At 44.6% G+C, this 13,222-nt stretch overlaps 1 pseudogene; it reads right to left on the reverse strand.

Moving 5' to 3' along the window:
* The window catches only part of LOC148214300 (uncharacterized), a 65,198-nt pseudogene that overhangs the window by 26,607 nt on the left and 25,369 nt on the right, over positions 1-13,222 (reverse strand).

A 13,222-nucleotide genomic window follows, 5' to 3' on the forward strand; every position in this document is an offset into this window, starting at 1 on the left:
CGATACCACCGGCCTTTTTAGCAGCGTGTCCCATAGCTGGCTCTCATTTAGCTACGAGAACGTCCAGAGCCCTTTCACAGGCCCTCCTGCCAAGCCGGGTCTCCCCCATCCTCCACTTGCACCTTCCGTTCTCCCTACTCAGGTGCGGACCTTGCCGTTTCTCCCCGTTCGCTTCTGTCCTGCGCATGCCACCCCATTGCTCAAGCCGGTCTCGAGGCCCTCCTGCCTTGGTGTCATCTGCAGGCTCGATAAGGACCCCCTCCGAGCCATTGTGGCCCAGCGCCAGGGCCAGGCAGAGCCCTGTGGGGCTCCCCTCGGTCCTTCCCTCCAAGCTGAAGCAGAGCCCTCCAGGAGGACCCCCGGGCTGAGGTCATTCAGCCCCCTCACAGTCCATCTATCAGTGGTTTCCGCTAGCCCGCCCTTTACCATTTTATTCTGCAGAAAAGCAAGAGGTGCTGCGTTGAAGGCTGGGCCGAGGTCCACTATGTCCACTATGCCTTCAGCATTTCTCTGATCTAGTAACTCTCCAAGAAGGAGATGAAGTTCAGTCTGGCGCAATTCCTTTGACGCAAACCTCACGCTGGCTCCTGTTATTTGTAGCCTGTCCATCAAGTGCTCATAAGATGCTGCTTAATAATCTGTTCAAATAACCTGTTCAAGGGTAGACATCTGGGTGACAGGTCAATCGTTTCCTGGGTCCTCCTCCTTCCCCTTCTTGAAGATGGGAACTACATGTGCTCTCCTTATCTTCTGGGACCTCACTGGTCCTCCAGGCATTTTCAGAAGTTCCCCAGAAATGCCTGAGCCCAACACCACGACAAGTAAAGTGGAATTCCACGAAGGCAGAGCTTCCCTTGCCCCACTGGCAGCCCCCCTTTGGCTGAGGCCATATAACATGCCAGCCCCAAACCTGGGTTAATAATCCACAGTTCTCATGCTGAAATAATGTATCACTCATTTCATGGCTTAATGTGGTGGCTGGTCCAACAACTGGGGCTGGCCCCAAGTCATTGCCTGGTTCCTACAACACAATGAACCACAATGTACCCAGCCCCCATTTTAACCTAGTGGCATGAGTTGCACCAATGCAGCCCCTGAGTGACCAGAAGTGGGAATCCCCCTGTAGATGTCAGTCAGTCAGTCAGTCAGTCAGTCAGTCAGTCAGTCAACTTTATTACAGTCAATTAGACCAGTACAATATTAAAAGGAAGGGAAAGACATGAGGGGTGTCCAATCCAAATAAAGGATTATATATCCGAAACTATTCTAGTCAAGATACTTGTCAATTATAATTAAAAAAGTCATTTTGCAATAATTTATGCACCATGGGTTAAATATAGAAACACAAAATGCTTATATCAATTTTTCACTATGATACGTTGGCTCTTGAGAGCTGCTGCACAGAATCTTGCCACCTGCGCTGTAACAGTACTCCACTCATCTTTAAGAAGAATTTGAAGATATTCGGTGTCCGAACGGCCAGGATATCTGCTAATCGTTGGAGAAATAAATTTTGATCGTATTTCTCTACAAAATGGACACCGTAAGAGGACATGCCCGGTGGTTTCCACTTCCCCAGAACCACACGGACACTGCCTTTTAGCCAGTGGGACTCCCTTATATTTACCGTCCAGCACGGCTGAGGGGGGTACGTGACATCGGGTGAGTGAAAAGGCCCTCCGGTAGTTCGCTCCCTCTAGCTGATTAAGATATCTGGCGGCGGCTAGAATATATCTAGTGGATTCTGGGGCCAAGAACGATGGAACTTCTTCTAGATCGGCTTGCCTCTCCACGCCTTCCACCCTTTGTCTCAGGTTCAATGTCGCCTTGTCGAAGCCCAGCTGGAGTAACGAGGACGGGGAGACGCCTAGCCTTGCAGGATTACCCTCAACGGCCTTGATCCATGAAGAAACAAATGTATCTTGAAGAATTAATGGAGCAAGGCCTTGAGGGAAAAGGTTGAGTTTTAACCATAGATTTAAAGATGACAGGCAAATTCTTGATTCGAGCTTTAGAAGGCCGGTCTCCAGGCGCAAGCAGGCATTTGAAACACAGCGAGGCAATTGTAAGATTGCTCTTAAAAATTTGGACTGGACTCTCTCCAGGGGTAAGAAGGAGGAGGAGGAGGGTCCAAGGTATGTCCCATACAGCATCTGAGCAAGCGATTTCGCCTGGAAAAGTTTAATTGCGGCGGGTACATAATGTCCTCCTTTTAAACGTAACAGTTTGAGGATGGCATTAGCTGACCTCTGTCCGACCGCAGCTGCATATTCGGAATGCGCAGTCCTTGAACCAGTAGCATGTATAACCACACCCAGATATTTAAAGGTAGTCACTGTGCCCATTGAGGTACCAAGAATGTGGTCTTGGTCTTTTGGCAAAGGCCGCCCTGTAGATGTCACCTGGTAGGCTGAACTCCACGATGAGAGTGGGGGGTCAGGAATTCCTCTGAAGGCCCCGAATGGAAGGCTGGGCATCTTGCAAGGATGGCACACCCTGGAAAGTTACATCTCCTACAAGTATCTATATCACTTATCTTATGCAAATCTAGAGGCCTTGGTAGTTCGCTCATGCCCCACGTGGAACATCATTATGCCAGTTCCCTTCCTCTGAATTTTATGCTCTAAAACTCCAGGGATCTGGCAGAAGCTGGTATGTTGCTTACACAGTAAATATCAATCCTGTGATTGGACGTCAGGCTTGTTTCTTCCATAGCTAAGAACAGTCCAGAATTGCACCAGCCAGCCTCAGAATGGGCAGTTCTGCATGCCAAGGCAATGAGCAGCAGGGTTGGGTCCCAGGCTCTGTGTGATATGTGGGGGAACATCTCCCAGCTGAGAACTGGCATGATTATTTGTTGTTCGTATTGTAAACCGCCCAGAGTCACTTCCTCGTGAGATGGGCGGTGTCTAAATTCGAAATATAAATAAATTAATTAATTAACATCTCCATCCTTTGCCTGTGTGCCTGCAGTTAATTCTCTGCATACAGCCTTATTCATGCAAAGAAACGGTGGTATTACTGTTGCTGTTGTTGTTGTTGTCATTTATTATTATTATTCACGACGACGTGAAATCACAGCTGCCAATTCTTTAGCTGGTGTTGGCCTTCACTTGCATCGAGTTCTTCCCAAGAACGTAGGATGTCGTAAAGCAGTGTTTCTCAGCCTTGGTAACTTGAACAGGTGTGGACTTCAACTTCCAGAATTCCCCGTAATAAAAATAATATGAAAAAACACCCTCTGAAATAGAACCACTGCTCAACACGGTCCAAATATACAGCCAAGATATTACAATGGAGTTTGGACTGGACAAATGTGCCACCCTGACCATCAGCAGGGGAAAAATAGTGGAAACGGAAGGAATCAAGATGCCCTGTGGAAATCACATCAAGAGTCTGGATGAAGAAGTTCCCTACAAATACCTGGGCATCCTTTAGACTGACAACACCAAGCACACTGAAGTCAAGAAGAAGGTTAGTAGTGAATACATCATGAGAGTGCAGAAGATCTTAAAGTCCAAACTCAGTGGAGGAAATACCATCAAGGCAGTTGACACCTGGGCAATTCCGGTCATTAGATACACAGCTGGAATAGTGGACTGGACTCAAGCAGAACTAGAAGCCCTGGATAGGAAGACCAGAAAGGTAATGACAATGAATCATGCCCTTCATCCACGCAGCGACGTTGACAGACTCTGCTTACCAAGGAGCAAAGGTGGGCGTGGAATGTGGCAAGTACTCCAGGCAGCTGAAGAAGAGAAAAGGGCATTGGAAGAATATCTGAAGGGCAGCGAAGAAGATGCACTGAAGCTGGTACACCACGAAGGCTTGCTGAAGACCGAAGAGACCAAACTGGCCTACCAGAAACACCAAATGAAGAATAGAAAAGAGACAGGGCAAGGCAAAGGATTACAGGGCCAGTACAGAAAAAACTTAGCAGGCAAAGCAGATGACAACAAGACCTGGCAATGGCTAAGAGCAGGAAAGCTGAAGAAAGAGACAGAGGGGCTAATTCTGGCTGCACAAGACCAACCTCAAGACCAAATGCATACAAAGCCAGAATCGAGGAGACAGCAACAGACAGAAAATGCCGCCTGGGCAAAGAAGCTGAAGAAACAGTGGATCGCCTAGTCACTGCTGCAAGAAGATCACACAGACCGACTACAAACAACGGCATGACAAAGTAGCAACAGTGGTGCATTGGAAGATCTGCAAGAAATACCATCTGCCTGCAAGCGAGAACTGCTGGGGCCCCAAAACGGACAAAGTCATCGAAAAGGAAGAAGCTCAAGTGCTCTGGGACTCTGGGATTCAAACAGACCAGCACCTGCCACACAACACCCCAGACTCAACCGTTGTGGATAAGAAAGACAAAAACGTCTGGATAGCGGACATTGCGATACCTGAAGATGGCAGAAGAGAAGAGAAGAGAAGAGAAAGAACTGGAGAAAAGCATGAAATACAAAGACCTGCAAATAGAAGTAGGACGACTGTGGCAAACGAAAGCAGAGATAGTACCAAAGATAGTAATGGGCGCCTTGGGTGCAATCCCAAAACATCTGGCGCACCCCTTGAGGACCCTCGGCATGGACAAAATCACCACCGGTCCATTGCAAAAGGCAGCGTCACTTGGAACAGCTTCGGTCCTGCCACGATGCCTTTCACACCACCAAACCGCAGCATCTGCCCATCCCAGGTCCTTGGGAAGGGCTCGACAGGGGGATAAGAAAGCCAAATCCAGTCTAACACCTGGCTGACTGCCACCAACCATAATGATAATAACACAAAGCAGGGAAAGCATGCAGGGTGCCCAACCTTTTTACCCTCAGCATGTTAGTATACATGCAGGGGCTGGGAGGCACGGGGCAATTCGCATATGCTCCCCAGGGTGCCAGCTGATTGGACTGGAGGGGACTTACAAGGTTGGTGTCAGCAGCATTCTGAGGCCCTGCCCAGCTGTTTCCCCCATCAGGATTCATGGGGGGGGGATTTAGTGACTTTTTTCTTTGCAGCCCCTGGCTGGATCTGGCCCATTTTTACATTTAGTTTTCTTTTTGCCAGCTTCTCCCCCAGCACCAGATCTGACTCTGTTCCGTTCAGTTTTCAAGAGTCACTTGTTGGCAGAGACACAGACAACGTCCAAGGCTTCTCTACATAATTTATTTCCAATACTCCATGGAGTTGGAAATAATAAAAAGGAATATATTAGGAAAAAAGGAGTCTAGGGGGAACAAAGGAAAGCACAAATCACACTCAGGGCATAGATACCCACATACATGCCAGTCCATTGTGGGAGAAGCAATATTATGCCCAGTGCAGAAAAGGAGGACAAATCATATATCCAGACTTCCAAATAAAATCAGTTCCGGCAGATTTCCCAAGCTAGTTATTTATTGCTTCCTTGAATAAGTTCCTGAGTTTCAGCTGAGGTCAAGGGGTGGACCCTCCCAAGGAATTTATCTGAGGCAAGGGTTGCAGAAACAGCACCTGCCTGGACCACACGTCTGGAAGTGAACTGGGGGCTTAAGCTAGTAATTCAATAACAGCCTTATATCGGAGTAAATGCTTCACCAAGAGAGACTTAAAACTTTAAACATGCAAACACCATCACTGCCTGTAACAGTCATGATCCAAATACAAATAATTAAAATAAGTAAATGATAAAAAGCTAGATTGGAGGAAGATAAGTGTGGTTTTTAACGCTGAAAAAAGAAATATCAATAACCTGCGCTATGCTGATGACGCTGCCTTGATAGCCAAAAATGCAAAGCCCTAGTAATAAAAGTCAAGGAGCACAGTGAAAAAGTGGGACTAACATTAAATATGAAGAAAATCGAACTGATGACAACAGGTAGAACAACCAGCCTGGGAACTGACAATGAAGATATCGAAGTGGTGGACAGCTTCTGACTTTTACCATCAACCATCAACAGTTGAGGAACCAGCAGTCAAGAAATATGTCATGGACTAGCACTTGGTAGAGCAGCCAGGAAGGCCCTGGAAAAGATATTCAGATGCCATGGTGTGTCTATACCTACAAAGATCAGAATCATGCAAGCCATGGTATTCACTGTGACCTTCCATGGAAGCAAAAGTTGGACTTTGAGGAAGCAGGTGAGGAACAGTATTGATGCCTTTGAACTTTGGTACTGCAGAAACTTTGGTATTCTGAGTCTTTGGTACTGGAGAACTTTGGTGTCCTGAGAAGACCATGGACAGTCAAAAAAATAGACCAATGGATCATTGGACAAATCAACCCAGAGTTCTTACTTGGGGCACAAATGACCAGGTTCAAATTATCCTACTTTGGACACATTATGTGAAGACCCAGCTCTCAGAAGAAAGCTGTAATGCTGGGAAAGGTGGAAGGAAAGAGAAGAAGAGGATGTCCAGCAGCAAGAGGGGTGGACTCAGTTTCAATGTCAATGGGAGCCCTGAAATACCAGGTTAGGGCCTGATTGTCATGGAGAATATCTATCTATGTTGCAGCTAAGAATCGACAATGACTCAATGGCACACAATCAATCAATTAAATGAGAAAAGTTGGAGATCAGTAGATTAGAAGGCCATTGCACTAAAACTGACCAATGTGTATTGGGCATAATGAAGCACAAAACAGCAGCCATGCACACTTCCGAGGGGAAAGCATTTCAAACTGGGGTCACCCCAGAATTCCTCCCCGCTGTCGTAGAGGTGGGTCTCTCCTGGGGTCTCTTCGCTTTTGCACAGAATGTGCCCAAGTTTGATGAATTAAAGCAAGTCTGGCTTCAACCAACCAGAGTCTTCTCAGCTCAGCCCCACGAACCCCCTTCTGAATGGAGCTGGGAAACATCTGGCTGGACTCTGAAGAATTCGGCAACTAACACAAATCCATTAGACGACAATCAGACAAATCCTTTCAAGCTTATCAACACCCTAAACTGCAAAGTTTTCGGCTATGCCCGTTATGTGTCTAACAAAAGCTGAAATGTATGTATCCTAAAAGTGTGAAGTTTGAAGAACATGGAGAGCTTCCCATGCATCTAATGAGCAAACTCTGTAACAAAACACATTCAACCTTCAGGTCAAGTACATATTGACTGTATATGCTTGTTTCCCCTCCCAATTTTCTGCTGTAGTTTCCTCTACTTTCTACATAATTATTCATTGTCCTGTAATTCTCCACAGCTGAACGAAAGCAGATTAACACAATGAAGTGGCTGCGTCAAGAGATCCAAAGTTCCCATACAGGTCTGGTTGCTGAGGGAGGTCTCCCTGAGAACTTAATAAGTCACCTTAATGAGTCATCTTAATGGCACATCAAACAAGGTTTGTCAAAGGAGAGAGAAGAAAGCAAAGGGTGTTATTTAATATGGGGGTAAACACTTTTTAGGGGATTACCCAGAACCGTTGCTCTTCTTTGGTGTTCACTCCCTCCCTGCAAGTAGCTGTGGTTTGGAAGAGCATTAATGCTCAGGAAGGCGTGAAATGGCTGCCTGCTCTTCCTTCTTTCTCAGAAGCTTCATTCTGAATGGCAGGAAGGCTGTTATTTTTATTTTTTATTTTTAATCGATGCAGAAATATAGTCTCAGTAAGTGGACAAAGGAGTTACTAAGGTTGGACAGCTAGTGTTCAGTATACCGCTGATAAGAAATGAACCATAAAAACAAAGTATGGCAAATTATTTTAAGAATATAAGAAAGGATTTGAATCTCTTACCTGAGTGCCAAAAATATGAATAAACATTTAATTTCTAATTTGTTGTACTCCGACTGATATACAATATTTAGAAGCACTTAAAATTTTATGTATTTCTGGTTTCAGCTCTTTCATCAGCTCTTTTTCCCTTTAAAAATCATACTCTGAATGCTTGCATCTGCCTTGCTGCATGCATGATATGTCATATATATGGAAGCCATTCTTGCTTAAATTTGGTTAAACTTCTGTTGTGAACACATGCTGTTCATTTTGCCATTACTACCCATTCTTCAGGTTTAATTTCGCAGTAGTCCGATGCTGTTGGTAAGATGTCTCTTTTCCAGGGTTGTGCTAAGTTTATCCTTGCAGCTGTGAATATGTAGCTTAGTAAATTGTGGCATGTTTTGTTTACATGTTTTGGGATTATGCCTAGTAAGAAAATTGTGGATTTCTAAAATCCTCTGAATAGTGCTGTGTACGTCTTTCCAGTACTTTTGAGGTGTTTTTTACACACATAGCAGAGAGCCAGCTGGGTGTCCTGGTGGAGGCTCCAGGCTAGAAACCAGGAGACCCTGAGTTCTTGTCCCGCCTTGGGCCCAAAGCCAGCTGGGTGACCTTGGGCCAGCCACTCTCTCTCAGCCCCGGGAAGGAGGCAAGGGCAAACCAGTTCTGAAAACTGCAGGGATAGTCCAGGCAGACGCCGGGAGTGAACACTGACCTGAAAGCACTAATACATAAATAAAACATTGCATATAGTGGGGGAAATAAACTATAAAAAGACAGAAGCTTTCCACCACTTCATAATCTTCCCTGCCAGTTCTAAGGCTGGTTCCTGTACTTGTTGTCATTAGTTTGGAGATATATATATATATATATATATATATATATATATATATATAATATTTTTTATTAGAATTTTAAATACGATAAAACTATAAAAAATAAAGAGAAGAAAAAGAAAAGGAAACCAAACCAAAACAAAAAGAAAATATAGAATTATGATTTCCGCCCTTCTTTCTATCAAGTAGTTGTCTTCTTATTCTTCCCCTCCCTCTTTTTCTTCTCTTATGTTGTAATTCCCCTCCCTCCCCTTTTAACCCTTTTTAGTTTCCAAATCATAAATCCTCAATTCAGTCTTTTCTTCTTTCAACAAAAAGTCCATATAAGGCTCCCAGTCTTTCAGAAAGGTCTTTCTCACTTTTGCCCTGACCAAACGGGCCTGCTTTGCCATTTCTGCAAGCTCGGTCAATTTTGTAATCCAATCTTTCACTTTCTGCACAATTCAGATCTTCGTAGATATCCACACATCTTGGGATCTGGATATCTTTTCTAAGACCTTCATCACTGCCCTACCAAGTGCTGGTCTGTCATGTTGATCGTCAAGGAGTGCAGTTGGCACAAATAAAATCTTGCAAGGTATTTTTGCCAAAGACATTTATCTAGTATCTTGTAGATTAGTGTGACGGAACAAATGTAAGCCAGCACTGGAGTTATATTCATCTTATTGCATTTATCTTATCTCAAAGGCTCGAGGGAACTTGAGACCATCTGTTGTTATCGACTTTCATCTATGTTGGAACAGAGGATAATTTCAAACTTTGTATCTTCAAATTCTGATGCCAAGATAAACAAAGGAGTCCAAACATAACCTAAAACCTTAACCCTTTTCTCAACTGTTATTAGCGTGATTTACTTCAGTTTATAGACCAGTGTTTCTCAACCTAGGCAGCTTGAAGATGTGTGGACTTCAGCTTGCAGAAGTCCCCAGCTAGCACGGTGGAGGTGATGGTGAGGGTGATACGTGAATGAATGCCTGGCTTTGCTGGGTGACTTAAAACAGGAGTGATTCAATCACCCAAAAAGAATGATCCCAATCCTCCTTAATGGTCATGTTGAAGCTCCATTGCTACCTGAACATGGGAGCTGTTTAAATGTGTGTTTATGGATGTTTCTTCTTCGTCTTCTCGGTTTGCTTGGTTTTCTCAAGCCCCCGCAGGACCCTATCTGCGGGGGCTTGAGAAAACCCCTATCAACCAGGTAAACTTTCCTGGGGGCTTTGCTCAGTAGATCTGCATGTCCACCTAGGCCTCTCCTGCTTTGTTAAGATTACTGCTCCCAGATTCCCCAACTATGGGCCATGTTGGTTGGGAATTCTGGGAGTTATTGTAGCCTAACTGGGAGTCAGGGGGTAGGGGTGGGTGAATGATTAAGTAAGACTGCTATAGGTGCCTTCAATTTGAGAAGCTCTCCCTGGACCTTGCAATCAACCCAGTCATGAGACTTCACTTCTTTGTGCTGGTATGAGATAGACCACAACGGTTTCAAGACCATTTAGAAGTATCACTGTTCATAAAGGAGTGCCTGAGTGGTCAGCTCCAGCTTTCTATGCATGTTTGTGGGATGGCCCAGGATTCTTTGAGTCCGGTCTGGAAAGGGCTCTGTTTCCAGAGACAAGGGCAATGGGTCAACAGGCAGTTGTTTGGAGGCTGTAGATGGATTCTTAAAACCATTGTTTTGGAAGGATCTGTAAGACCATCTAGACTAACCTCCCAGCTATAAGACCAGGGCTATCCATCCACCAGCCGTGCCCAAAAATGTGAGGAGCCCAAGAAGAAGTGAAACATAGGATTATGGAGTTGGAAGGGACCATAAGGTTCATCAGGCCAACCCTCTACAGTGGGCAGGAAACCCAATTTAACCATCCTTGGGAGATGCTATCCAGCCTCTTAAAACTTCCAGAAGTAGAGAACCCACAACCTCCATAAGGCAGGCCGTTCCATTCTTCCACAGATAATCACCATCAGGAACTTTTTCCTTGTACTTAAATGAACTCTAGGTAGTGGCAACCTACGCCTATTATTTCTGGTCCTAATTTCTGTGGCCATGGAGAATAGTTCCTGACCATCTTCCCTAAGGCATCCTTTTAGGAACACTGATATTATGTCTATGGTGCCACATTTAGCACAAGGTCAAATCTACAAGGTAGATCAGACTAAGAAACCAATGCCATGAGGTCAGGACCACTTTCACAGATTTATTTATAGATAAGGGATGGGATATGGGGTGAAGCAATACATGTTTGTAACTTTAGAAGGGGTGAAGAGTTACCAAATTTGTTTATAGTTGTGATGAAGGTTGGAAGTCACTTCTTTATATATTTCTTTTCTTTTTCTTTATTATATTCTTACTTTTCTCTTTCTTCTCTTTTTCTTTTTTCCTTTCTTTTTCTTTGCACTTTTTACTCCTTCTCTCTATTTTCTTTTCTAAGTTCAGTTTGTATTAGGTTTTACTATTATAATCAAAATTCTTAATCAAAATTGTATACAAAAAAAGGACTACTTTTATTGCAACAGCTACAGTAACAGGATCTTGCAAGTCTAAATCCCCCCTCCCTCCCTTTATCACTTGTGTGAAGTAGGGAGGGGCTTGTCTGGGATGTTTTCTCAAGTTATTTTCTTGGGCCAGGCTCAAATCCCTCTTACCGGACTGGGGTGGTGGCTCTTCCTTCTGTCCTTCAAGGCCATTCCCTATTCCCTGTACACTGTCCTTCTCTTCATTTCCCACAGCTGTTGCGATCTGGGAGAAGGTCTTTTCTGGTTAGATAGTGTACTTTGTATGGGAATTAAATTCTCTTGTTGCACAAAAGCAAATTTGCTCCATAAGCTGCTTGCTAAGCAATGGTGCCTCCTCCTGGCTTTAGGATTTGCTCAGGAATGCCAAGAGGCAACATAACTGATATCTGCATTTTGTGGCAGAAACCTGCACCACACTTTTATGGATTTGGCCATAGGTCAGTGCTGGGCCACGTGCTGGAACCAGGTCCCCAGTTCCTGCAGTTAAAAGTGCAAAAGAAAGAACCGGATAGCCACTGACTATCAGGGTTGAAACCGTAGGCTAATTGGGCCAACAATATGATTGACCAAGAGGTAGCTTCAGATGTTCCATGACGTCAGCTTTCCTTTCTCCATGCCTTCCATGAGCTCAGGGTATCCATTGGTGAGTTCCAACGTGCAAGAAAACATTGCTCTCCTGCACCTTGTGCCCACCATCCATGTGACGGTAGCTAGCTCAGGATCTTCATCTGGGGTTGGTGAATAGATGGTTAATGGCGCCTGCTTTTTCCTTTCTCCCTCTCCTGCTTCTTTGAGGCACTCGCTCTTTTTTTTTTTTGGAGAAACAGTACTTATTCATTCCGCTGCCTCTCAGACTCTGATCTTGTTCTTGTTGCTCTGCCCTATTTTAGCTCCATGGAATTTGGAGAGGAATCTATTTATGGTTGAAACTACTTTATAACAGCTGCACGTGCAAAAGTCTGCTTCTGTATATGAATCTTCCTTATTGGACGACACTTTTATTCCTTCTTCCCAGTTGCAGAAGGAAACAGTTATCTCTGGGCAGGTCTAGGTCTGTTAATTCATGCTGAACAATCTGACCAGGTTCAGTCATACCCTTCATCCCTTTGGCTTGCAGATCCCAGGCAAAGTAGTGTGAAATATTTTTCCAATCTGGCTTTGGGGCAGCCTTGTCTTATCTGGTGCTCTCCAGCTGTGCTGGATTACAACTCCCATCCCTGCCAGGCAGCGTGGCTAGTGAATGTGATGATGGGAATTGCAGTGAAACACATCTCATCTTCTTCAATCTGTAGGACATGAGCTGAGCTCTGAGGTTGGGTGTCACAGCAGCGAAGGTTCAGCTGTCAGCTACCTTGCAACTGTGAGTTGAAATGGAAGCCATTTAAGCAACGTCCAGATGCTAAGGGCTAAGTATTCGGGAGTCTTCATGGAGTCACAGAGTTGGAATGCGTCATTAATGTCACCAGATTTGGGCTTTTTGCCATTTCTACATCATTCTGTAATTTCTTTTCATTTTTTAAAGCAACCTCCATAATATTTCTAGGGTTTTTTTAGTGCTCAATCCCTAATATGTGCTTTCTTGGACATTTTCTTACTGAGCACATTTTTGTTATCTATTTCCCCAAAGAATATACTTTGATATGTTATTTTTCTTAATATGTGTCTTTCTGTACATTCTTTCTGTAGCACAAACATTCTGGGTATGTTTGGACTGGATGTTTGTCCCACCAGCATGGAAAAATGAGTATCAAAGTGTAGCTTGAAGGTGACCGCTATGGGGCTGAAGCCATAGTGCGCTCAAAATAACCAGGTTTCGCTTTTTTTCTGGTTTGTTTTGTACAGAAATTGGTCTATAGTTGGCTTCTTCCAAGGTGGAAGTAGCAGAGATTAGGGCTGATTTCTGTAGTTTCTTGGTGTGCCGCCTTAGTTCCCACCACAGCCACCTCTCTGGAGAATCAGTTTACTCAGTTTACCCTGCTGCTGCTCCTCCTACAGATCCTGCCCACTCCCCCAAGCCCACCCTCCTTGTTTTCTTCCCTGTTGATTGTAAAAAGAGGCCCTGTGGTTGCCCCTTGGGTGCTGAATCCGCCTTAAGCATCTCCTTGAGCTGACCAATCCCTGAACTGAAATATTCACTGCCGCTGTGTAGGACAGTGTTTCCCAACCTTGGCAACTTTAAGATGAGTGGACTT

This window comes from Python bivittatus, unplaced genomic scaffold (assembly GCF_059951505.1).
Source record: "Python bivittatus isolate LINGU-HERP-01145 unplaced genomic scaffold, Pbiv_v1 ctg000700_np1212, whole genome shotgun sequence".
NCBI lineage: Eukaryota > Metazoa > Chordata > Lepidosauria > Squamata > Pythonidae > Python > Python bivittatus.